Source organism: Macaca nemestrina, chromosome 6 (genome assembly GCF_043159975.1).
Source record: "Macaca nemestrina isolate mMacNem1 chromosome 6, mMacNem.hap1, whole genome shotgun sequence".
Taxonomy (NCBI): Eukaryota; Metazoa; Chordata; class Mammalia; order Primates; family Cercopithecidae; genus Macaca; species Macaca nemestrina.
In genome coordinates, this window is record NC_092130.1 from 35,605,591 (window position 1) to 35,630,896 (window position 25,306).

Consider the following 25,306-nt stretch of genomic DNA (forward strand, 5'->3'; position numbering starts at 1 on the left):
TTCAGAGTCACTGCCAAGCATTGCATCATTATGAGTTGTCAGCACAACTTCTTGGGAATTAAAGGCATCTTCCTATCTGCCTGGGTTTCAAGTTTACGTGTGAGTTTATTGACATTCAATAGGATTTGAACTTCTTCCAGCTGAACACAAGGGAGAAGCTGCTGAAGGTGACTCAAAAGTCTTTTAGCAATTCTATTCCCTTCTTCCAGTTTGCCTTGGGATGAGTTTGGTTTATGCTCCTCTGACTGGTCAAGCCTCAGCAAGTAAATAACGTGACTAAGAGAGTGGTTGTGGACAACGGTTTTGCATATCTTCAAAGGTAAACTAACAGGTTTAATCTGTTACATTGGCATCTGCCAATCTAAAAGTAAAACCTACTTATAATGCCCCAATGTTCCAAGGGCTCCACATTAAAAAATATTTTTCACCAACACTTATTAAATTTAGACCAAGCAAGTTAACAGAATCACTCTTAGTTGTCTGTCTAAAGGTGGGAATTTTCAATTATATAAACAGTTCTAGGCCCAGATAGGGCAAGGAGGGATGGTCAATGAAAGCGTAATTAGCACAGGTACTAACTCCTTATATGGACTTTTCCAGAAAAGTGAGAGGAATGTTCTTACCCTTTGTTTTACTTTCCGTAGGGCAGAATTTGTTGGTCTTTCACTTTATATATTCACTGATTTCCTTCAGCAATTTTCAGTAGAGAAAGTATTTTACATATATAATTTATATGAATTCTTACAAAGCAGAAAGGGTAAAAAGGCATAATTTCTCATCAAAGAGACTTTCAGCATTTCCATGCAATATATGTTCTCTTCCACAGGGCACAATGAGCAGAGGGACAGCCTCTCTTATGAGTGAGGCACAGAGACTCAGCCTAAGCATATGCTCAGAGCTTAAGAACCATGGATGGAATCTTTTTAGTGCCATCTTTTCCTGTGAGGGGGAGAAAATAACATGAAAGTTCAGATTCTACTTAAGGGATCGTTCTTTATGTCTCCTAAACCTCATACCTGGCTATAGTGACTGTGGGTTTCTTAAACATTCTCTCACTCTTTCTCTTTTAAATCATATGTGGGGAAGGAGATGACAAGGTATTGTGTCCGGCTCTTATTGCTTTTATTTTAGGTTAGATTACTAGAGCATAACCTAGTGGAAATGTGTGGTGGAGGTCAGTATAATTGTTGATACTGGTCACTGTCCAGTTAATATGGTTGATAGGATCTGGCTGAATCTATGCCATTCTATTTAATGTAACTCATGTAAACTGAACTAACAAGTCCAAGTGACCCAAACATCGAAAAAAACAGTTTTAGTAATCTGTAGACAAATCTTTCAGTTGAGAAAACCTATTACTTGATGTCTAAATTTATAAAACTTGCAAACATTTGCCTAGTCCTCCACTTTATATGCTCTTACTGTACAACTGAGTTACAGAAAAAAAATGCACTTTTATTGACTCAACTGGAGTGTTCAGCTCAAACACTCTGTTGAGGCTTCCTTCCTAAAAGTCTACTATATCTGGCCTGTTATGAACCTGTAACCTTTTTCTAAAGTATAAAGATGGAAACCTAACAAATTCTGAAATATACACAATTACTAAATATACAGCTTTTTCTGTAAATTATCTTTGTGTAATAATTTAATAAAGTGATGTGCCTGCATAACAAATGTTCATAGATTAATGTTGCAGGTAGATCACGTTTATCCACATCCCCATTGCCTTATGTCTAATCGATGGTTTTTAAGATAATATTTTTGGCAAGTTCTTTGTCTTCAATGAGTGAAAATGTTGACATTTCATAATTGGAGTTTATATCATTCCACAAGATTAAGGTAAAGTGACTCACTGAAAATATTACACTGGCTATTTACTGTTATCATGGTAATATTTTATTGTCATGGCACTATTAATTTACTAATATTTTGGACAAAAGGAACATTTTTCAGATAGACTGTCTAGAGGGCTCTCTTGATTATGATTACTTCATTTATGTTGGTGTGCTTGAAAAGAAACCAAGGAGAATATATATAATGAAATGGATAAAAGACCTAAAAAAGGAAATACGATTATTTTTGTAATTTAAGTATTTTGTTTCTGATTAAATCTGATATACCACAAGGCGAATATAACTAAGAAATCAAACTGAGTTAATCTGATTATAAGGAAATTCAGGAAATTCATAAAATAGGGATATTAAATGGCAAAGTCAATTATTATATATTTACTTGTTAAAATGCTATGTATTAGTAGACATGAATGTTTGTGAAAATAATGTTTCATGTTTTGAGAAAACATACTGTTTGTTATTTACTACTCTAAGTTCTTCTAAACTCATTTAACCCTTAAAACAATCCTATGAAATAGATACTCTTATTATCTCAATTATATGATGAAGAGAAAGAATGCAAGATTAAAGAACTTGCCCAAGATCCCACAGCAGGTAAGCCGATGGGGCCAGGTTCTGAATTCTGAATCCAGAGTTTGCACTCTTATATTGTCCTCACTGTCCATGTTTCGTCAGAGAAAATGTCTGTGATTTTCTGATTCTGCAAAACCGGAGCATTGCATTTGCTCATAAAATGCATGAACTGATTGCCACAGTGATGGCAAAAAGACTATTTCTGGGGATCTTTAGGAGAAAATTTAGCAGCATTAAATTCTCTGCTTTACTGTAAACATAATTTTCTATAGAATAGGAAATGCCTTTAACTTAAAAAAAAATTTAAACAGCCTAGGAGGCTGAATGCAAATGTAGTGGAGATATTCTATCTCTTTCTTACAGGTGACAGCTGAGGGCATGATTAGCTTCTGGAATGCTATCTACACATAAGAAATGAGTAGATTAACCATCTCCACTGCTCACTCCTAGGGCACAGACCTGCTCTGAGATAACCATAACTCCAAAATGCCCAATAATTTATCCCAGCTATATTAGAAACTTCTTTGGTAATTTTCTCAGTCTGGTAGGAAAGGTAGTGGAAAAGGGTACCTCTGTCCCACAAGAAGACAATTGGTTTTATTTTTTAAAATTCTAGCATCTTCATTTTTTCGGGTACCTTTCTTTTGTTCCATATACAAAATTCTGAAGAAAGGGTGAGCTGTTTGTTTTCTCTGTTGAACCTGACCTTGCCCTTTCAGAAAATTACTACCACCAGTAAATTCGCAGTATACTACTAGTCTAATGGAGAATATTTGAAACTATTTTTTGGGGGGGTAAGGTTTTGGATTTTTTCCTAAACTTTTTTTTTTTTTAAGTTCAAAGGTCCATGTGCAGGTTTATTGTATAGGTAAACTCATGTCATAGGGCTGTGTTGTGCAGATTATTTTGTCACCCAGCTACTAAGCCTAGTACCCAATATTTATTTTTTTCTGATCCTCTCCCCTGTTCCACACTCCACTGTCAAGTTCCTGTGTTAGTTTGCTAAGGATAATGACCTCCAGCTCCATCCATGTCCCTGCAATGAATATGATCTCCTTCTTTTTTTATTTAATGGCTGTATTGTATTCCATGGTTTATATATACCACATTTTATTTAACCAGTCTATCATTGATCAGCATTTCGGTAGATTCTATGTCTTTGCTATTGTGAATAATGTTGGCATAAATGTACAAATGCATGTATCCTTATAATGTAGTGATTTATATTCCTTTGGGTATATACCCAGTAATAATATTGCTAGATCAAATGGTATTTCTGTCATTATGCTTTTGAGGTATTGTCACAGTATCTTCTACAATGGTTGAGCTAATTTACACTTCCACCAACAATGTATAAGCATTTCTTTTCCTCCACAACCTCACCAGCATCTGTTATTTTATGTATGTATGTATGTATGTATGTATTTTGAGATGGAGTCTCACTCTGTCACCCAGGCTGGAGTGCAGTGGTGTAACGTAGGCACACTGCTGCCTCTGCCTCCCGGGTTCAGGCAATTCTCCTGCCTCAGCCTCCCAAGTAGCTAAGACTACAGGCACGCATTGCCACGCCCAGCTAACTTTTTGTATTTTTAGTAGAATCAGAGTTTCACCATGTTGGCCAGGATGGTCTTGATGATCTGACCTCGTGATCCACCCACCTTAGCCTCCCAAAGTGCTAGGATTACAGGCATGAGCCACCACTCCCAGCCCAGCATCTGTTATTTTTTGACTTTTTAATAGCCATTCTGACTGGTGTGACATGATATCTCATTGTGGCATTTCTCTAATGATCAGTGATGTTGAGCTTTTTTTCATACGCATGTTGGCTGTGTGTATGTCCTTTTTGGAAAAGTGCCTGTTCATGTCTTTTGCCCACTTTTTTGTGTGGCTGCTTATGTTTTACTTGTAAGTAGCTTATAGATGTTAGATATTAGACCTTTGTCAGATGTATAGTTTGCAAAAGTTTTCTCCCATTCTGTAGGGTGTTTATTCTGTGGATAGTTTGTTTTGTTATGCAGAAGCTCTTTAGTTTAATTAGATCCTATTTGTCCATTTTTGCTTTTTGCTTCCATATGAGTTTTAAAATAGTTTTTTTTTTTTTTTCTAGTTCTGCAAAGAAATGTCAGTGGTAGTTTAATATAAATAGCGTTACATCTAGAAATTATTTTGGGCAGTATGGCCATTTTAATGTTATTGACTATTCCTATCCATGAGTATGGAATGTTTTTTCTGTTGTTTGTGTCATCTCTGATTTCTTTGAGCAGTGCGTTGTCATTTTCCTTGCAGATATCTTTTATCTCCCTAGTTAGCTGTATTCCTAGGTATTTTATTCTTTTTGTGGCATTTGTAAATGGCAGTGTGTTCCTAATCTGGCTCTCGGCTTGACTGTTGTTGTTGTATAGGCACACTAGTGATTTTTATAGATCTATTTTGTATCTTGAGACTTTGCTGAAGTTGTTTATCAGTTCAATAAAGCCTTTAGGCTGAGACTATGGGATTTTCTAGATATAGGATCATGTCATTAAATAGGGAAATGGATATTTTAACTTCCTCTTTTCCTTTTTGGATGCCCTTTATTTCCTTTGATTACCTGACTGCCCTTTACAGGACTTCTAATACTATGTTGAATAGGAGTGATGAGAGAGAGCATCCTTGTTTCGTGCCAGTTTTCAAGGAGAATGCTTCCAGCCCTTGCCCACCCATGATAATGTTGACTTTGAGTTTGTCATGTATGGCTGTTACTATTTTGAGGTATTTTTCTTCAATACCTAGTTTATTGAGAGTTTTTTAACATGAATAGATGTGGAATTTTATTGAGAGCCTTTTCTGCATCTTTGAGGTAAGCATGTGGTTTGTCTTTAGTTCTGTTTGCACGATGAATCAAATTTATTGATTTGCATATGTTGGACCAACCTTGCATTCCAGGGATAAAGCCTACTCGATCATGGTGGGTAAAATTTATGATGTGCTGCGGGATTCAGTTTGCCAGTATTTTGTTGAGAATTTTTGCATTGATTTTCATCAAGGATACTGGCCTGAAGTTTTTTGTTACTGTTGTTTTATCTCTACTAGGTTTTGGAATCAAGATGATACTGTACTCATAGTATGAGTTAGTAGGAGTCCCTCCTCCTCAATTCTAATAGCCATTTTGACTGGTGTGAGGTAGTATCTCATTGTGGTTTTGACTTACATTTCTTTAATGATCAGTGATATTGAGCTTTTTCACTTTTAATTAGAAGTAGTGTTTTTGTATCGTAGTTCTATTTTTAATTTCTTGAGGAACCTCTATACTGTTTTCCATAATGTCTGTGCTAACATACATTCCTACCAAAGTGTGTAAGGATTCTCTTTTATCCACATCCTTGCCAGCATTTATTAACTTTTGTGTTTTTGATAATAGCCATTCTAACTGGAATAAGATGATATCTCTTGTGGTTTTGATTTGCATTTCCCTGACTAGTAAGGTTAAACTTTTTTTCATTTACCTATTGGCCATTTTTATGTCTTCTCTGAAAAATGTCTATTCAGGTCTTTTGCTCATTTTATTATCAGGTTATCTGTCTATTTGCTATAGAGATGTTTGAGTTATTTATATATTTGGGATATTAACTTCTTATCAGATATAGAGTTTGCAAATACTGTAGGTTGTTTCTTCACTATATTGATTGTTTTCTTTGTTGTGCAGAGCCTTTCAGCTTGATATAATTCCATTTGTCTATTTTTTTACTTTTTTTGCCTATGCTTTTGAGGTCTTACCCCCCCCCCCCAAAAAAAAAAAATCCTTACCCAGAGCAATGTCATGATGTTTTTCCCATACGATTTTTTCTAGTAGTTAAGTAATTGCACCCTAATGTAAACTTTTGTCTCATTGTCTCCTTGTCTCCATGCATTCAGTAAAAGTACCTAGATTCCAAATCCCAATAGTTTAAAATAGGGGTGAAGATTTCCAAACCTTTTTAGTTTTTTTTTTTTTAAATTTGCCTCCATAAAATCTCCAGAGTGAAGTAGGTATATATCCAAAGAAAATGAAATCAGTACTTTGAAGAGATGTCTACACTTCCATTTTTATTGGAACACTATTTACAATAGCCAAGATATAGAATCGACCTAAATGTACATCAACAAATGAATGGATAAAGAAAATGTGGTGTACATGTACAGGATGGAATACTATTCTGCCTTAAAAAGTAAAAAGTAAGAAAATTCTGTAATCTGTGACCACATGAATGAACCTGGAGGACACTTTGTTAAATGACATAAGCCAGGTACAGAAAAACAAATACAGCATGATCTCACTCATGGGGAAATTTTAAATGTTGATCTTATAGAAGTAGAGAATAGAATAGTAGTTACCAGAAACCGGCTTGGGGAAGGGAGATGAGAAATTGGTCAAAGGACACATAATGGCAGTTAGGCAGAAGGAATAAATTTAAGAGATTTATTGTATCACAGAGTGACTATAGTTAATATATTGTATTCTCGAGAAATGCAAAGAGAGTAGATGTTGAGTGCTCTCACCACAAAAAAGATAACTGTATGAGATAATGCATTTGCTAATTGGCTAGAGTTAACCATCTCATAATGTATATGTACCTGAAAACATCATGTCATACATGATAAATACATGCAATATTATTTATCAAATTAAATAATATTTAGCATGGCTAGTTACGAGATTAATCAGCAGCATGTGCCTCCTGATATGATGCACTGAGGACAACTCAGTATTGCCTTCTGGGCTGCAACTGCCAAAAGTACTAAACTTGAATCTATTCATGAGGAAACATGAGAGAATCCATTGAAAGACATTTTACTAAATTATTGACCTACACTCTTCAAAAATGTCAATGTCATGAACTACGAAGTAAAATCCAAGAACTGTAGAGAAAGACACAGTCTAAAAGGAGACTAAAGATACATGAGTCTGAATTAAATGCAATGCAGATTTTCAATTTTCTTTTTCTCTAAAGGAAATTATTGGGCCAACTGACAAAATATCAATAAGGTCTATAAATTATCTAATAATAATTTTGGGTATCAGTTTTCTTATTTTTTTCTTTTTTTTTTTTTTTTTTTTGAGACAGAGTATCGCTGTGTCACCCAGGCTGGAGTGCAGTGGCATGATCTCAGCTCACTGAGAGCTCCACCTCCCAGGTTCATGCCATCCTCCTGCCTCAGCCTTCCAAGTAACTGGGACTACAGGCACCCACCACCAAGCCCGGCTAATTTTTTGTATTTTTAGTAGAGACGGGGTTTTCACCGTGTTAGCCAGGATGGTCTAGATCTCCTGACCTCAGGATCCATTCGACTTGGCCTCCTAAAGTGCTGGGATTACAGGCATGAGCCACTGCATCCAACCAGTTGTCTTAATTTTTATAATTATACTGTGGTTATATAACAGAATTCCTTATTTTTATGAAATACAAACTGAAATATTTAGGGGTAAATGGGCCAAAAAAATGTAGTGTTTTCTTTGAAGTGGCACTGGGAAGAAATTAAAGTATGAATATAATTTAATAAATTGCATCCTTAATGTAAACTTTTATCTCTTTTTCTCCCTGTCTCAATGTAATCAATAAAAATCACTATAGCCCAAATATCAATGGTTCAAAATAGGTCTAAGGGTTTCCAGAAGTTTTTGTTTATTTCTTAATTTTTATTTTGCCTACCTAAAATCTCCAGTCAAGACAGTCCATATACCAACTGATTAGTTCTGTCCACTCTTTAAATACTTTTCTATTATTTCTTAATTATCTTTATGCCAATAATTTCAATTACATCAGTAAAATCCCCTTATTTCTCTGGAAAAGTCTGATATATTAGTGTCATTTTAAATAAAAACATCCAATAGAAATCTTTCTTTCCTGAGCTATTTACTCTGCTGATTTTTTGTATAATTTTATTTTGTTCAATTACATTTAATTGCAGTAAAAATTCCAGTGAACTTTAAATTGAAATTAGACACATACATGAAATATATGTGATTCTGCAAAATGTGTCTCTTGGAACAATTCTTTTCAACCAGAAGGGAATATCTGAAATTTTCTTAAGTGTATCTAAGGCACGTTTATGAAGGTATTTAATTAAGATTTAGTAATTTTTTCTTATCCACCAAAAATGTCAATACATTTCTATCTACACATTTATTCTTCAATAAGTATCTACCAGTATTTATATAAAGATCTATGTAAAATAATGTTATGTGTTCTACCTTAGTTTATTAGGCTAGTCATATGCTACAGAAAATGTTTTCATTTTATTTTTGTTTTTCTCTGCACTAAAATTGACTTCTTTAAAATAAATACATTCAAATTACTTTTCTACAGGGTAACAATCTTTCTACATTATGAACTCTTTGAATCCAGGGTCAGCCACTTATTAAAACATTTTTATTCCAACTTTCCAATTTTCTGTATTCAAGAACTTAGCAGGTTTTTTTTTTTTTTTTTTTTTTTAATGTAACAGACACTGATAATTTGTGGAATGATCTCTGTATCTAGTGGAATAAGGAAACCATGATGGAGTTGCTAATGAGATAATGATGATGTTGGTAATAGCATAAGAAGAGGCAGTGTATATGGTAATTAAGTAAAAATTATTTGCATTCAGACAGATCTAGGCTTAGTCTTAACGTCCCATCATTTGCTAGCTATGTCCCTGGGCAAGTTGGTAAACCTCTGTGATCTTCAGTTTCCTCATCTATAAAATGTAAATAATAATAGTACCTGCTTCATAGGGATTTAATGAGGATCAACTGACATGATGTTTCTACAAAACTTATCACAGTGTTTGGCATACTTAATCAATGCTAATTAATGTTGTTTTTAATTGCCACTGTTATCATTAGTCCATTTGCATTAATCAACCATCACATAATTTGTGGTGCTGAATAACTTAATCTAAAATATCCTTATGTATTTATTTATATTTAAAATAATCATTTTCATTAACACACAATCAGAATTTTTACATGGTAGAAATGTTGAAAATAAAGACAAGTGACGTTGTTAAAAACAATAAAAATAATGATAAAAATTTGCATCTCTACCAACGCAGATCTTAACTGATATTATCTTCAGCTCACATGTTTCTGGATTTTCTCTTTTCTAGCATGCTCAGGTACACACATTAACATGTGTGCACAGTTGTTTTTTACTAAAGTGAGGCCATATTATACACACTGTTATATATATATTTCAATTACTTTCTATTTTACCCTTATTGACACCAAATATCCTTTGTCACTTCTTTAAGCCAGTATCTAATCTAAGACCATACCTTACATCTGGTTGTTAATTTTCCCAACTACTCTTCCAATCAAGTAAAATACTTTCTTATAAAATGACTTACTGTAGAGATCAGATAGCAATTTGATTTTTCTATCACTTTCTCTTTTTCAAAGGAGTCTGGCTTAATAGCCATGGCTTCAAAAGTTTATATAATAGAAAGAGAGAAAAGATAGCCCTGTTTCAATCTACCATCTTCAAACAAGATAGTTACCTGTTTTTCTACCTCTTTTAAAAATGTTTTTCTACCTCTTTTAAAAATGTTGACCTGGTGTGGTAGCTCCACCTGTAATACCAGCTCTTTGGGAGGCCAAGACGGGGGTCTCGCTTGAGCCCCAGGAGTTTGAAACTAGGCTCGGCAACATGGTGAGACTCAGTCTCTTAAAAAAAAGATCACAGATAACATAATAAAAATATGGATAATTGTTAGATAGTTATATAGGATATTCATAATATTGGAGTGAAATAGGACCTTTGCCCATACCTGGCTCAGATAGAAAAATTTTCACCAAGTTTTATAAATATCAACCACCATTTCAATGTTTTATACAAATCTCTTCTAGTTCTTGACATGTCAGTCTCCCTCATATTAAAGACTGGGGCAAATGTGTAACTTACTATCGTACAAGTGACTTCCATTTTAGATTTGCAAAGTACCCTGGACCAGACACTTGATAAACCCTGGCTACTTTAAAAATTCTAAATTCTAGATGTTTAAGTATAAAATACTAACAGAAATTATCTATTTCCCAGTCTATATACATTTTTATGTAGTCCTAAGACTAGTCTTCAACTAAGATTGCACCAGCCCTTGACGGAACTATTCTAGTATGTAACACAATTGAGAAGTCAGATATACAAAGTCATTATGAATACACCTATTTGTACAAAAGAGAAGATTATGTCCCTAACAGGGAGAGGGGAAAGAAATGTTTCATATTTATCTGTAATCTCTTCCCTTTATGTTTTACTAATATAAAGGCAAAAATTTTGCAATTAATATCAAGATCCTGGATGGTCAAGTTTATGAGTCCTTAAGATATGATGTAACTCTCCAGAGCAACAGCCTTTCGAAACTCCCAGTAGAAAAACTGCAGCTAATCTATGGGTGGGAGATGAAAGTAAAATCAGTTAGGTGGTCTCTGAGAGGCAAGTATACCATCGTTCTGAGTGTCCAATAAACTAGAAGTAGTAAATGGGGTATCCTGATCACCTCTCAGAGCTTCTACCATTTGATCGTCTTCTGTTTCGCCCAAACATGTTTTTTATCCTTCCTAATTCTATCGTACTTAAGCCCGAACCAGTAAATAAGAATACAGAAAATTATAAATGTAAAAAAATAAACAACTGTGCAAATCTCTGTAGCAAAGCTCAGCAATTCCATAGCTAATTATACATGCAACGGAAATGCCCATGTATGCTTTCCAGAAGACACTGTACAAGAATCGTCAGAGTAGCACTATTTGAAGATTAAATTGTTTTAAATTTCAACCTCAAAACTGCCCAAGTGGCATTCAACAGTATAATAGACTTGCAAAACATAACGATGATGTATTCAATAATGAAATATGCTAAAGCCATGAAAACAAATTATAACAGCACACAATATTGGTGAATTTCTTAAATATTATTGAGTAAAAATACTAAGACACAAAAGAATACACATTGTCTGCTTGCATTTATACAAGGTGCAAACCATGTAAAGCCAATCCATTCTATTGGAAGTCAGGGTACTATATCCTCCAGGGAGAGGTTAGTGGTTTGAATGAAGCATGAGAGATCCTGTGGCACTAATAATATTATTCTTCTTGATCTGACATGGGTATGTGAAAATTATGTTTTGTGCATTGATTTATATATATTCATATATGTAAGTATTATGTGTATGTATACTTATAGTATACTCTCATATTTATAGTATACATACACATAATACTTTGATAAAAGTGAAAAGTTATTCTTTTTTTTCTTTAGCATCTATTCCAGCTCCAAGTTTTTGTCATACAAGAGTAGCAGTTCTGACAAAATGGAAAGTACATAAACTTGAATTCAGAAGACTTGAATTTTTTATTGTGTAACCTTGGGCAGGCAACCTCACTAAATATCAGGTTCTTCATCTGTAAAATTGAACAAATTCCTTATAAAGTTATCATGAAGATTAAATTAGATTATGCACAGTAAAGTTATTCTTTACTCATAAAGTATAATATAAATATATTGCATTAATAGAGAAAAAGAGACTGAAGAAATATGTTTCAGATTAACTGAATAGTATTTGACACAATTACAAGCATAGGGAAAATATCTGGTTCTGTTTCGAGTAATTGACAAACACTGCTAAAATTATATACTACTGAGCAGGTGCTACATCATAGTGGTTATGGATATAAAATTTCAAATTATCTATTAACATTTTCATTCTTTATACAGCAAATATTTATTCAGAGTCCACTGCAGGCTGTTCATTCCTTGAAGAACAGAAGAAAATAAAGTATTCTGGGTTCATGAATCATGCATTCTATAGAGGGGAGAGACAAGAGTTACATCTGAATCTCAGCTCTGCTATTTACTGGCCATATAATTTTGGGCATATTACTCCAATACCTGTCCTTACCTGTACAACATAAATGATAACAGTGTGTACCTCAAAAGTTGTTGCATTATAAGAGCTAATGCCTGTAAAGTTACTCGCTAACAATTTATTGTTCAGTAAATAAATACTAATAGTTGTTACTACTCCTACCATGGGCCTAGCATTCACGAAATCATATGGAAGTACTCCCATTGTCACTGTAAAAGAGTCTGTCCCATTTACTTAATCCAGTCTTCATAAGTCATGGTAGCTATCTTGATTTGGATTTGCATAAATTAAAAACATTTAATTCAAAATTCAGAAAGAAAAATTGTATTGACTTTCTAGCCAGCCTGAATTTTCCAAAGTTCCCAGTCTTGGCAATACTTGACTAATTTGCATGTGACAGAAAAATACACACGATATGCACCACTGATACCGCTTCCCAGCTGTTCTCCTTGCCTGTATTTCATTATCTGTCATTTATTTCGGCATATGCGCTTTCATAGTGATCCAAATCAAAACAAAAACTTAGGATTTCACTTTTATCTTCTACTCTTCAAAATTTCCTATTTCCTAGAAGACAAAGTTCTAGCTCATCAGGATAATACCTAGGATCTAGCAGATTCTGGCTGTCACCAAGCTGCCCAGTGTCATCTTCCAAATGTATGCTCCCAACCCCATACTCAAGACTCCATCAATGAGAACCACAGACATTCTGTATCATTTCTGCTAATGTGTCTTAATTGGGGCAATCTTACCTATTTGACATGTCCTTCTCCCTTCTTCCTGACTCCTCCCTACCAGCTCAGAGGGGCTTGACTTTCCTATACATAAAAACAAAACCACTAGCCTAATTTACTCAGCTTTTCTCCTACTTTCCTTTTTCATCCCATAGAATCATAAACAAAACTCTAATATATGATATGGGTAAGGGCAGGAATCAGGGTTTGCTTCTTGTCTTTTCCTTTATTTCCCAGGGTCTTCAGAACCACTAATTAGAGTGAGCACACTTTTTCTGTAAAGGCGTCTGCAGCAAGTATTCAACTCTACCATTGTAGGAAAAAAGCCATCCATCCACAACACGTAAACAACTGAGTGTGACTGTGTCCCAATACAATTGAATTTATAAAAACAAGTTGTGGTGCAGACTCAGCTGTCTGCTATAGTTTGCTGATCCCTGGGTCTAGATGATAGTGACAAGGATGATGATGATAGCACTGAAGCAGTCAGCTAAAACTTTTTGAGTGTTTACCATATGTCAGGTATTGTGAGGAATATTATGTCATGTAATACAATAACATTATAGCATAAGAACAGTTATTGCCATTTTATGAATAGGAAAACTAAAGGTCAGAAAATTAAGTACCTTCCCCATGTCCTGCACCTGGAATGTGTCTGACTGCAGCACTTTGCTCTTCTTCACCCCTCCTTACTGGCTAGAGAGTTTCCTGAGGCACTCCCCATTGTAATACTATGCCACTCTTTGACAGCTACTGCAGCAATGAATTTACAGCAGATAATCTTTTCATTCACACTTTGGCAAGTAGCCTATTATCAGGACTACAAATGCCTTTACAAATGTGTAGAGCTCCACATGGGAAATTCCACATAAATTGCAAAACCTTTCCAGGATGCTGATGCTGATTTTAGGAGATGCTAAATTGAATGTTTTTAATGATCTCTGAAACAAGATGGACCGGTTAATGCATTTAGTTTCATGGGAAAAGCCACCAAATCTCTCAGGAGATGAGGCCTGTCACATCTTTGTCCAGGTCTGGAAGCCTTGTGACTTGAAAACCACTTCTTGAGACAAACATATCAGATGTGAGTAAGACATAAAAGTCTCTCTGAGATTTTCACAGTAAGACTGGTAATAAAAAGTGATTACAATACTACTTGACACTGACTGATTAAGAGGCAGTGTCTGACTCGGATATTTCTTCAGTTCATGTTAAGAGAGAAAAAAGACCGTAATTCCTAGTACTCAGGGCCCAATCAGAATGATGAATCCAGCCAACTGAAGCTACATCTGAGGTTGGCTGCATCCTCGCAATGCAGCACCTCAAGTTACTTTATTCTCTACCTCTATTTCCCTCAGGAAGCGGTGGGTTTTGCTGAAAACCAGACTTCAGATTTATTCAGCTCTATATAAATTATGTAGGAAAAGCAATGACAAAGGAAAAAAGAAGAGAGGAAATTAAGTATAGAGAATGTCAGTCAATAACCCATAGGACAAAGGGGATATTAAGTGCATTTCTAAACTGAAAATTCAGATTCTTCCAAAAAAATGTAAAGTCTTCTAGATTCATGAAAAGGTTGATGAAAATAGGAGTAATTTATTTTCCTTCACTAAGTTAAACTTCCCTAAGCAGGTTCCATCTTTCCCTCCTATATTGGTGACATGTACCGTAATATTACCTCGAATTATTGTTATTTGGGTATTTGCCTACTCCTCAGTAATATTACAGAGGCAGTCCGGCTTTGTAATGGAGTACATGGGCTTTGAGGTCAGAATTTGTTCGAGTTCCGGATTAGTGTTTACTAACTCTATGACTTTCGGCAAAGTCATTTGTCTTCATTGACCCCCAGTTTCTTTCCTGTAAAGTGGATATGACAACAGCACGTATACTATAAATTTTTAGAAGGATTAAATGAGATCATCCACATAAAATGTCCAGCGCAGTGGCCAGAATATCATAAAGACAGTAAGCAAACAATAAATGCTAGTTATTAGTTATTATTACTATTATTATTATTATTTGAGACAGAATCTCACTCTGTCACCTAGGCTGAGTGCAGTGGTGTGATCATGGCTTAAAGCAGCCTCAATCTTCCAGGCTCAAATAATCCTCCTGCCTCAGCCTCCAGAGTAGCTAGGACTACAGTCACGTACCATCATGCCTATTTTTTTTTTAGAGATGGGGTCTTGCTATGTTGCCCAGGCCGGTTTTCAACATCTGGACTCAGGCAATCTTCATGCCTCAGCCTCCCAAAATGCTGGTATTACAGGGATCTGCCACCTCACCCAGCCTTAGTGTTAGTTATTATTGACATTATTAGGAAATTAGGAATGTACATAAAAGCAGGCATTCTAGCATGTACTCCATAAATTAGTAATTTGTGTATCGTCTGTGTTTCTTGGGGTACATGTATCACATAACTATATAAAGCTGGAGCTGTAGGAATAGGAATAGCTGTAGGAATGTGATGGATTTCCCAACTGTCCTTTGAGTGAACAGTCTATTTCTATCACTATGTACCCTTTCTTCTAACTTCTCTGTAGCCCTCCTGAAAACAAAGACTATCTCTATCTGCGCATCTACATATTGGAATATTGATTGATGTGGGAACCACATTGGACTGTATGGTTTCTTGCTCCATTCCATTGGATGTCATGTAGAACTAGGACAAATCACCCTACACCCAAATATCTACAGGGACCAGAGCCAGAAAATGGGAGTATGACTATAAGTTGAAGTAGTCCAACTTATTCAAAATTGTGGAGTTTTTTCCAAATATTTTAATGGTTTTGTACTAAGTTATACTAAGAGGCTTCAGTAGTGGTCTGATTGGCTTATTTATTTATGTATTAATTCATCAGTTATTTATTAAGAATTTGCCACATGCTAATCAGTGAAAATAAAAGCACAGTCTCTGCTTTCACAGAACTTAAAATATGATAATGAGCAAGCCAGAATATTACTTAAAATAAAACATGAACATTGTAATAGGGCATGTACAGGCTGCTTTGACAGCTAATAGTAGAGAGATACTACCCAGTGACACAAAAATATCTTGGCTATGACAAAGTTCTTTTTTCCCACATTGTCCTTCCTCACGTGCAGGCATCTGGGCAGGTCTGTTTTTGCTGCCTTAAGGACAGGATGCTGCTTCAGAAAGCAGAGGACAAAACAGATTTTCCTGACTTTTGATTGTCAAATATACAGGCTCTAAGGAAACAAAAAGGACTCCTGGCCCATACAAATGATTCAGAATGAAGCATCATGAGAAAAAGCAAGGCTGCCTCCTGCCAAATATAACTTATTTATTAAATGTAGAAAAAGAAAAGACCCTTTGGGAGTTCACAGACAAACAGACATTGCTGGGTCCCTGAGAAGGATATTCTGTAATCTATTTCACAGGCAAAACCCCAAATGGATATGTTGGATCCAGGAGTGGATCTTTGTTTCCTAAGTAGATCCCAAATAGAACCAAGAGAGAAGACATGACTCTCCGTTGGTTCCAGACAGGCATAAAATGTTAAATTCACAGTAATTTCCTCACTCCATTGTGATGCTGAAGCCAACTTGTTCCTGTGTTAAGGTAGATTCCAGCTATTTGAGCTATTCTATCAGGAATATATGAGGTGATATATTCACACACATGAAAAGGAAAATGTTAGTGAAAAATACTTCTACTAACTAATTTAAAACATTTGAGTGTTCATTGTTTGAATAATGAAAGGCCTGTCTGTGTATATCTACATTTTTAATAAAATTATCTGAACCAAGAGATTAATTCAGATTATAGAAAGAATTAGGCTTTTTTTGAAAAAAAAAATAGAATGTATTATTCTACCAATTTTCAAATATCACAAAATCATGAATGGCTGTTAGAGATAGAAAAAGTAACAGGTTAGCTCTCCCATCAGAGGAGACTCATGCAAAGCTTATGTTACATTTTGATTACTAAGTTGTTGCATTTGACATGATTATTTTTATAATCATGAGTAAGGTAAAATTTATTATAAAGAAAACAAAAGAAACTGAAATGATTCCAAAAAAAGAATAGCAATTTTTTAATAGTAGAAATCTAATAAAAGTAATTATATGTGAAGATACCATAGTAAAATATAAAATGCCAGAAATATATATTCAAATGTATTTTCCAATAAAAGATCTGTTGTGGATAATTGAGTAAGAGTTTCTATTTAAATTAAAGCTGAAATTTGTAGTGCTATATTCTGGTGCCAAATCTCTTGCAATTTTCTAATGAGGTTAAAATGTGGTTCGGTAGGAAGACGGTGAATAGAAGACAAACCTAACGTGCAGCCCCCACTAGAACAGACAGAACAGTGTGTGGAGACTCCTATTGTGAATTTTTGCTCCAAAAACCACCACAGGAACATACCAGTAAAACTGAAAGAATTCACTGAAGCTTTGAAAGAAGTGGCATGCCACTGCAAATTCCATAAGACAGATGTAAAACTGTGAGATTCCAAAGTGTGAGAGGGAGAAAACCTTGCTCCGAACACACAACCCCACTGGGGAACCTAAAATTCAGATCATGCACTCTCTCAGACCACACTGGAATAAAACTGGAAATTAACTCCAAAGAAACCCTTAAAACTATGCAAATACATGGAAATGAAATAATCTGCTCTTGAATGATCTTTGAACAATGAGATCAAGATGGAAATTAAAAATTTTTTGAACTGATAATAGTGACACAACTTATCAAAACTTCTGTGATAGAGTGAAAGCCGTGCTAAGAAGAAAGCTTATAGCATTAAATGTCTAGATCAAAAAGTCTTAAAAAGCACAAATAGACAATCTAACATCACACCTCAAAAAACTACAGAAGCAAGAATAAACCAAACCGAAACCCAGCAGAAGAAAATAAATAATAACACAGATGAGAGGAGAACTAAACGAAATTCAAACAAAAAAAGTACAAAAGGTAAATGAAACAAAAAGCTGGCCCTTTGAAAAAATAAACAAAATCAATAGACTGTTAGCAAGATTAACCAAGAAAAGAAGAGAGAAGATCCAAATAAGATCAATTGTAAATGAAACAGGAGAAATTACAACCAATACCACAGAAATACAAAAGATCATTCAAGGCTACGATGAACACCTTTATGCAAAGAAACTAGAAAATCTAGAGGAGCTGTATAAATTCCTGGAAATACACAACCTCCCTAGACTAAATCAGGAAGAAATAGAAACTTTGAACAGACCAATAGCAGACAGTGAGATTGAAAAAGCCATTCAAAATTACCAATTAAAAAAAAAAAAAAACAAGACAAGATGAATTCACAACTGAATTCTATCAGGCATTCAAAGAATTGACAACAATCTTACTGAAACTATGCCAGAAGATAGAGAAAGAGGGACTCCTTCCTAAATCATTCTATAAAGCCAGTATCACCCTAACAGGAAAACGAGGAAAGAACATAACAAAGAAAATTATACACCAATAGCCCTGATGAACACAGATGCAAAAAATTCTCAACAAAATACTAGCTAACCAGCCGGGCACAGTGGCTCATGCCTGTAATCCCAGCACTTTGGGAGGCCCCGGCAGGCAAATCACTAGGTCAACAGTTCAAGACCAGCCTGGCCAACACGGTGAAACCCTGTCTCTACTAAAAATACAAAAAATAAGCTGGGCATAGTGGTGGGCACCTGTAACCCCAGCTACTCGGGAGGCTTAGGCAGGAGAATCGCTTGAACCTGGGAGGTGGTTGCAGTGAGCCAAGATTGCGCCACTGCACTGCAGTCCAGGCGACAGAGTGAGACTCCATCTTAAAAAAAAAAAAAAATACTAGTTAACCAAATGCAACAGCATATCAAAAAGATAACACACCATGGTCAAGTGAGTTTCATACCAGGGATGCTTTAACCTATGCAAGTCAATAAATGTGATACACCACAAAAAAAGAATTAAAAACAAAAATCACATGATCATCTCAATAGATGCAGACAAAACATTTGAGAAAATTCAGCACCTTTATGATTAAAAACTTCAGCAAACTTGGCACAGAAGGGACATATCTCAAGGTAATAAAAGCCATATATGACAAATCCACAACCAACATTATACTGAATGGAGAATGCATTTCCCTTGAGAGCTGGAAAAAGACAAAGATCACCACTTTTACAACTTCTATTCAACATTGTACTGGAAGTCCCAGCCATAACAATCAGACAAGAGAAAAATATAAAGGATACCCAAATCAGGAAAAAGAAAGTCAAACTGTCACTGTTTGCTAATGATATGATCATATAGCTAGCAAACCCTAAAGACTCATACAAATGGCTCCTAGATCTGATAAATGTATTCAGCCAAGTTTCAGGATATGAAATCAATGTACACAAATCAGTACCACTGCTATATATCAACAACAATCAATCTGAGAATCAAACAAGCGCTCAACCCCTTTTACAACAGCTGTAAAAATAAATAAATTAATAAATAAAATACTTAGGAATATACCTAGTCAAGGAGACTAAAGATCATTACAAGGAAAACTACAAGACACTGCTGAAAGAAATCATAGACAACACAAACAAATGGAAACACATCCCATGCTCACAGATGGTAGAATCAATATTGTGAAAATGACCATTGTGCCAAAAGGAGTGTACAAATACAGTGTGATATCAAAATACCATATCATTCTTCACTGAACTGGAAGAAAAACTTAAAATTTACACGAAACCAAGAAAAGACCCCACATAGCCAAAGTAAAAAGATCAAGCAAAAATGAACAAATCTGGGATTATCACATTCTCAACTTCAAAATATACAACAAAGCCATAGTTACCAAAACAGCATGATACTGGTATAAAAATAGGAAAGTAGACCAATGGAACATAATAGTGAAACCATAAATAAAGCTAAATACAGCCAACTGATCTTTGACAAAGCAAAAAATAAAAAATAAAGTGGGGAAAGGACACCCTATTCTAAAAATGTGCTAAGATAATTGGTAAGCTGCTGTAGAAGAATGACACTGGATCCTCACCTCTCACCTTATACAAAAATCAACTCAACATGGTTCAAAGACTTAAATCTACGACCTGAAACCGCAAAAATTCAATAAGATAACATCGGAAGAAACTTCCAGATATTGGCTTAGGCAAAGGGTTCGTGATCAAGAACTCAAAAGCAAATTCAGACTGGGCATGGTGGCTCACGCCTGTAATCCCAGCACTTTGGGAGGCTGAGGGGGCGGATCACAAGGTCAGAAGATCGAGACTATCCTGGCTAACACGGTGAAACCTTGTCTCCACTAAAAATACAAAAAATTAGCCAGGCATGGTGGCAGGCATCTGTTGTCCCAGCTACTCAGGAGGCTGAGGCAGGAGAATGGCATGAACCTGTGAGGCAGAGCTTGCAGTGAGCTGAAATCGTGCCACTGCACTCCAGCCTGGGTGACAGAGTGAGACTCCGTCTCTAAAATAAAAACGAACATAAAAAGCAAATGCAACAAAAACAAAGATTAATAGATGGAACCTAATTAAACTCAAAAGCTTCTGCACAGCAAAAGAAATCATCATCTGAGCAAATAGACAACCCACGGGGTGGGAAAAATATCTTTACAAACTTTGCATCCAACAAAGGGCTAATGTCCAGAATATATAAGGAACTCAAATCAGTAATAAAAAAATCATAATTCCACCAAAAGTGGGCAAAAGACATGAATAGACAATTGTTAAAAGAAGATACACAAGTGGCCAAAAACACATGAAAAAGTGCTCAACATCACTATCAGGGAAATGCAAATCAAAACTATGATAATATACCACCTTACTGCTACAAGAATGGTCATAATTTAAAAATCAAAAAATAACAGATGTTTGCATGGATGTCGTAAAAACAGAACACTTTTACACTGCTGGTGGGAATGTAAACTGGTGCAACCACTAGGGAAAACAGTATGGGGATTCCTTAATGAAATAAAAATATAACTACTACTTGATCCAGCAATCCCACTACTGGGTATCTACCCAAAGGAAAGGAAGTCATTTTACAAAAAAAAAAAAAAAAAAAAAAAGGACATTTGCACATGCATGTTTACAGCAGCACAATTCACAGTTGCAAAAAATATGGAACCATCCTAAATGTCCATTAACTGATGAGTGGATAAAGAACATGTGGTATATACACAGCATGGAATATTACTCCACCATAAAAAAGAAGAAAATAAAAACATTTGTAGCAACCTGGATGAAGCTGGAGACCATTATTCCAAGTGATGTAACTCAGGAATGGAAAACCAGACAATGTATGTTCCCACTTATAAGTGCACTTATGCACTTATGCATGCAACCAAATACCACCTGTTCCCCAAAACTATTAAAATAAAAAATAAAATAAAATGTGGGAGAAGTTTCTTTTGATTATCAACTAAATGTTTTTATATACTATAAAATTTACTTCTTTGAAATTTACATTTTATATAACATATGAATTATTTTACTGGATTATTTTGAATAAAGCCATGTCTTATTTATTTAAGTACTTTCTAATAACAAGTGTTTCTTAAATGAATAAATAAGTGAATGGGTTAATGAATAGGTATTTCCTAGTACTAAGAGAAATTCATGTAACAATAATAATTACAATTACCTTTTACATTTGTGTGGTTGGCTCCAATTATAATATTTTTGGAAACATTTGATGGATCTGTGGGAGAAGAGGAGAACAAAGTATTTCTAACAAGTGTTTCAGAAAAAAAGATACAAGTTATTGCTCAAAGAAGCAGCTCACTGAATTTCCCAAGTGTTTTAAGGGAATATCCAAGCAAATTAAGTTACAATGTGCTAACAGTTAAAACCAAGTTATAATTTGACCTTTATTTAACTAGATAATGCAAGACATAATAAAGAACCTTTAAACTGCATTTTATCATGTACTTGTGTTTTGCAATTCGATTTTCACTAGCCGTCCTAAGAAAGGTAATTGGTGTTCTGTATCTGTGGGTCCAAACAACCATGGATTGCAAATATTTGGGAAAAAATGGATGGTTATACCCGTACTGAATATTTCAGAGGTTTTTCTTTACATTATTCCCTAAATGATACAGTATAACTATTAACATAGCATTTACATTGTCTTAGGTATTATAAGTAACCTAGAGATTATTTAAAGTATACAGAGGATGTGCATCGGTTTTATGCAAATACTACACTATTTTATATATGGCACTTGAGCATTCATAGATTTTAACATCCACAGGGGTCCTGGGACCAATCCTTTGTGAATTTCAATATTTGAATGTACAGCACAAGCATTATAACTCCTAAGAGAAGACATCCTCAGAGGTTAACTGCCTTTCCAGTATCATGTAATTCATATCTACTAATTATTCATTTACTAATCTTTCCACTCTTCAACTTCCCATTATGATCTCTCAGTCACAGAGATGCTTATTCTCATCATCTCTTCACTCTGACTGTAGGTGGGCCCTATGATCCCACAGGTTCAGCATGGAATTCATATCAAGTCCTGCTGTATTTGGTGGCCTCTAGTCACCGGTGATTTGTCAGATGCTGTATCATTGATACACTTAAATAACCTTTGCTGTGGATCTTCATCGTTTTCCCTGGTCCACTCAGACTTAGACTAAAAGTGACAGATGTTTTGGCTATCCAGATTTGCTGTTTGGCTTTTTAAGCATCTATTAGAGATTAGAACATTATTCTATGGCCTTTATATTTATTTGTTTCCAATGAGATATCTCATAGATTCTCTAATTTCTATTGTCCCTGGATTCTGTCTTCGGCCCATAGGGCTCAATCAACAAAAGGTACTGTACATTTCCTAATTAGCATGAAGTGGCTTAACTAGTCCTTAACTATTAACTCTCAGTTTTGAGAGGGGCTTTCAGAGCAGAGCCACCATCTGGTGGAAATAGACTGTAACAGTCCTGCATACCTGTGTCCCTCCTGGCTTACTTCTTCTCCAGGCTTACTTCTCACAGTTTTCTATTCCTATATGTGTAATTGAAATTATCTTTAGTTACACAAAATCCACACTGGGTAGTCTAACTGTATCATCCTCAACTGGGCTTAAAACTGGACCACCTGTCCTGGACTAGGAGAGACTATCACAGTACACTAAATATACCTGCACTAGGCGTTTCTTCCTTGAAACACTTCCTCCTTTATTATGTTTTTTTTTTTTTTTTTTTTTTTTTTATCCTTTGGAAAATGTGATCAGGGTGTTTCTCAGTAATTCAATTGTATTGCTAACCTGAAACAACAATGTATACATGAGAGAAAGAGATGAGGGAAAAGGGCAATCTAGGTTTAAGGAGATAAACCACTTTTTACAGCCTGGAGAGAATTATCAAATTTCATTTAACATGTAATTCAGTAAAACACAACCTAATTAGGTTTACAAACATACACATGTAATTATCACAATGTTGCTGAATACAAGTCAATTGGCATGTGAGAGCACATGTGGATAAATGGAACAGTTACCTCTCTAGAGCTGAAAGACAGAGCATTAAAATCTAGTCAAGGGTGAAATATCTTTTTATATTGGTATAATATTTCTCTGGCTTTCCCCAAGCGAAAAAAAAAAAAAAAACAACTGTTGTTTTAAAATCATACATACTCTTACGTCTAAGTAAGTTACCCAAATGGTTAACATGTGGATTGGGAAGTAAATACAAACCTGAAGTGTCAGAAAACTTCAGGTATCCTAAATTCCGATGCTTTTGTTCATCAGGTAAGGGAGCAGATAAATAATATGCCAGGAAGGCCCTTTGCCTTTGTTTTGAAGTATCTGGTCTGATTTGTCCTCAGTCATGGGTCTGGCTTGAATTTCTTTCTTACTCTCAGGAGAAGCTGCCAACTCAAAATGAGAATTTACTCTTTCTCCTTGCATTCAGTCGGCAATTGTCAGTCGTCACTCTGACTATTTTAAAAGACCGTCTGCAACAGGGACATCTGCCTCAGCCATCCTTCCACAAATTACCATGCTCAATGATGTTCAACTAGCCTTTTAACAATTCTAACTTCTCCAACCTGTAAATATTTACTACTTAATGAGCATCCTCAACCATATATTTATTAAGACATAGAGAAAAAGGAACTTTGGCTCTCTCAAAGGAGATGTGAGCTTGTAGAATTTGTCTGGTTGCCATTAATAATTAAACAGAAAACATCAGTTCAGGTATACACCAATTATTTAGCATTGACAACTGCCTAGGATTGTTCTGGGTGCCAGGGCAATTTAAAATGCATACACTTGAGAGGTAGAAGACAGACATTAAAAAATAATAGACTATCTTAGGAAAAGAGAACCTTTCTCATGAGGGCAACCACATTCATCTTTGTTTTCATGTCAGACATCACTAATCAATTACTGTATACTTTACTTCTGAGCCTCACTAGAGTCTTATGCAATCTGTCTACATAGCATTCCAGGCAACCTCTGCCAATTAAATTGTGTTAGCACATGAGTTGAAACTTACATGCTACCCTTGCATTGAAACTGTAATTTTCCCAAACACCATATAGTTTACACATTCCAAATCCTTCAACAGTCAATCTGAGTAAACACTAAACATATGTTTGCTTATTTAATGGATAAAATAAAAATCTTCGCACACCTCCAAATGTTTATACATTACAGCTCCTCCTAAAATGACATTAGTTGTTAAAATTTCAGTGAAAAATTCTCAATCATCCTTTTCCATCTTCTTTCTTCATGAACACATCATTATTGCTATGGTAATTATCCTCCTTCAGTCTTCAGTTTTTATTTTTTGTTTCCAAAATCTTTAGTAGCAGATGAATTTAAGGATCTGAAGGGACTATATGGCTTCAGACAAAGTCTTACAAATAATTGTCCATAACTGCTTACATTAGAATTCCTTGGGGGAGTTTTCTAAAATCAGAGATCACACTACAGACCAAGCAGACCAAAATTTCAGGAGAGGAATGTTAAAATGTATGTATGTGGGGTGTATGTGTGTGTGTGTGTGTGTAGGAAAGTAAGCAGCATGTAAGTTTAAAAGCCTCCCATGTGATTCTGATGTGTAGTCACTGAAGATTTCAATGTTTTCTTCCCATTCATCTCCAAAAGCAATTGAATCTGAGAGAACACATCAGCAAGACGTGAACCTTTCCTATGAAAGTTTCAATTTCTGAACTTCAATTCCATTTTTTAACTTCAGACATATACTAATGTCTTAATACTAATAAATTTGTCTTCCTATTATACTTTTTATCTTTTAAAAATGCATGCTTTCTGATATGAAACTCTGTCCCTAGGGT

General features: G+C 35.1%; 1 long non-coding RNA gene across 1 annotated transcript in view; it reads right to left on the reverse strand.

The window, feature by feature from the left end:
• The window catches only part of LOC105466941 (uncharacterized), a 180,102-nt gene that overhangs the window by 109,540 nt on the left and 45,256 nt on the right, over window positions 1-25,306 (reverse strand). The window contains exon 3 of the long non-coding RNA XR_003014743.2: window positions 21,645-21,701. This is a non-coding gene — a long non-coding RNA (uncharacterized lncRNA). The remainder of the gene's footprint in view (window positions 1-21,644; window positions 21,702-25,306) is intronic.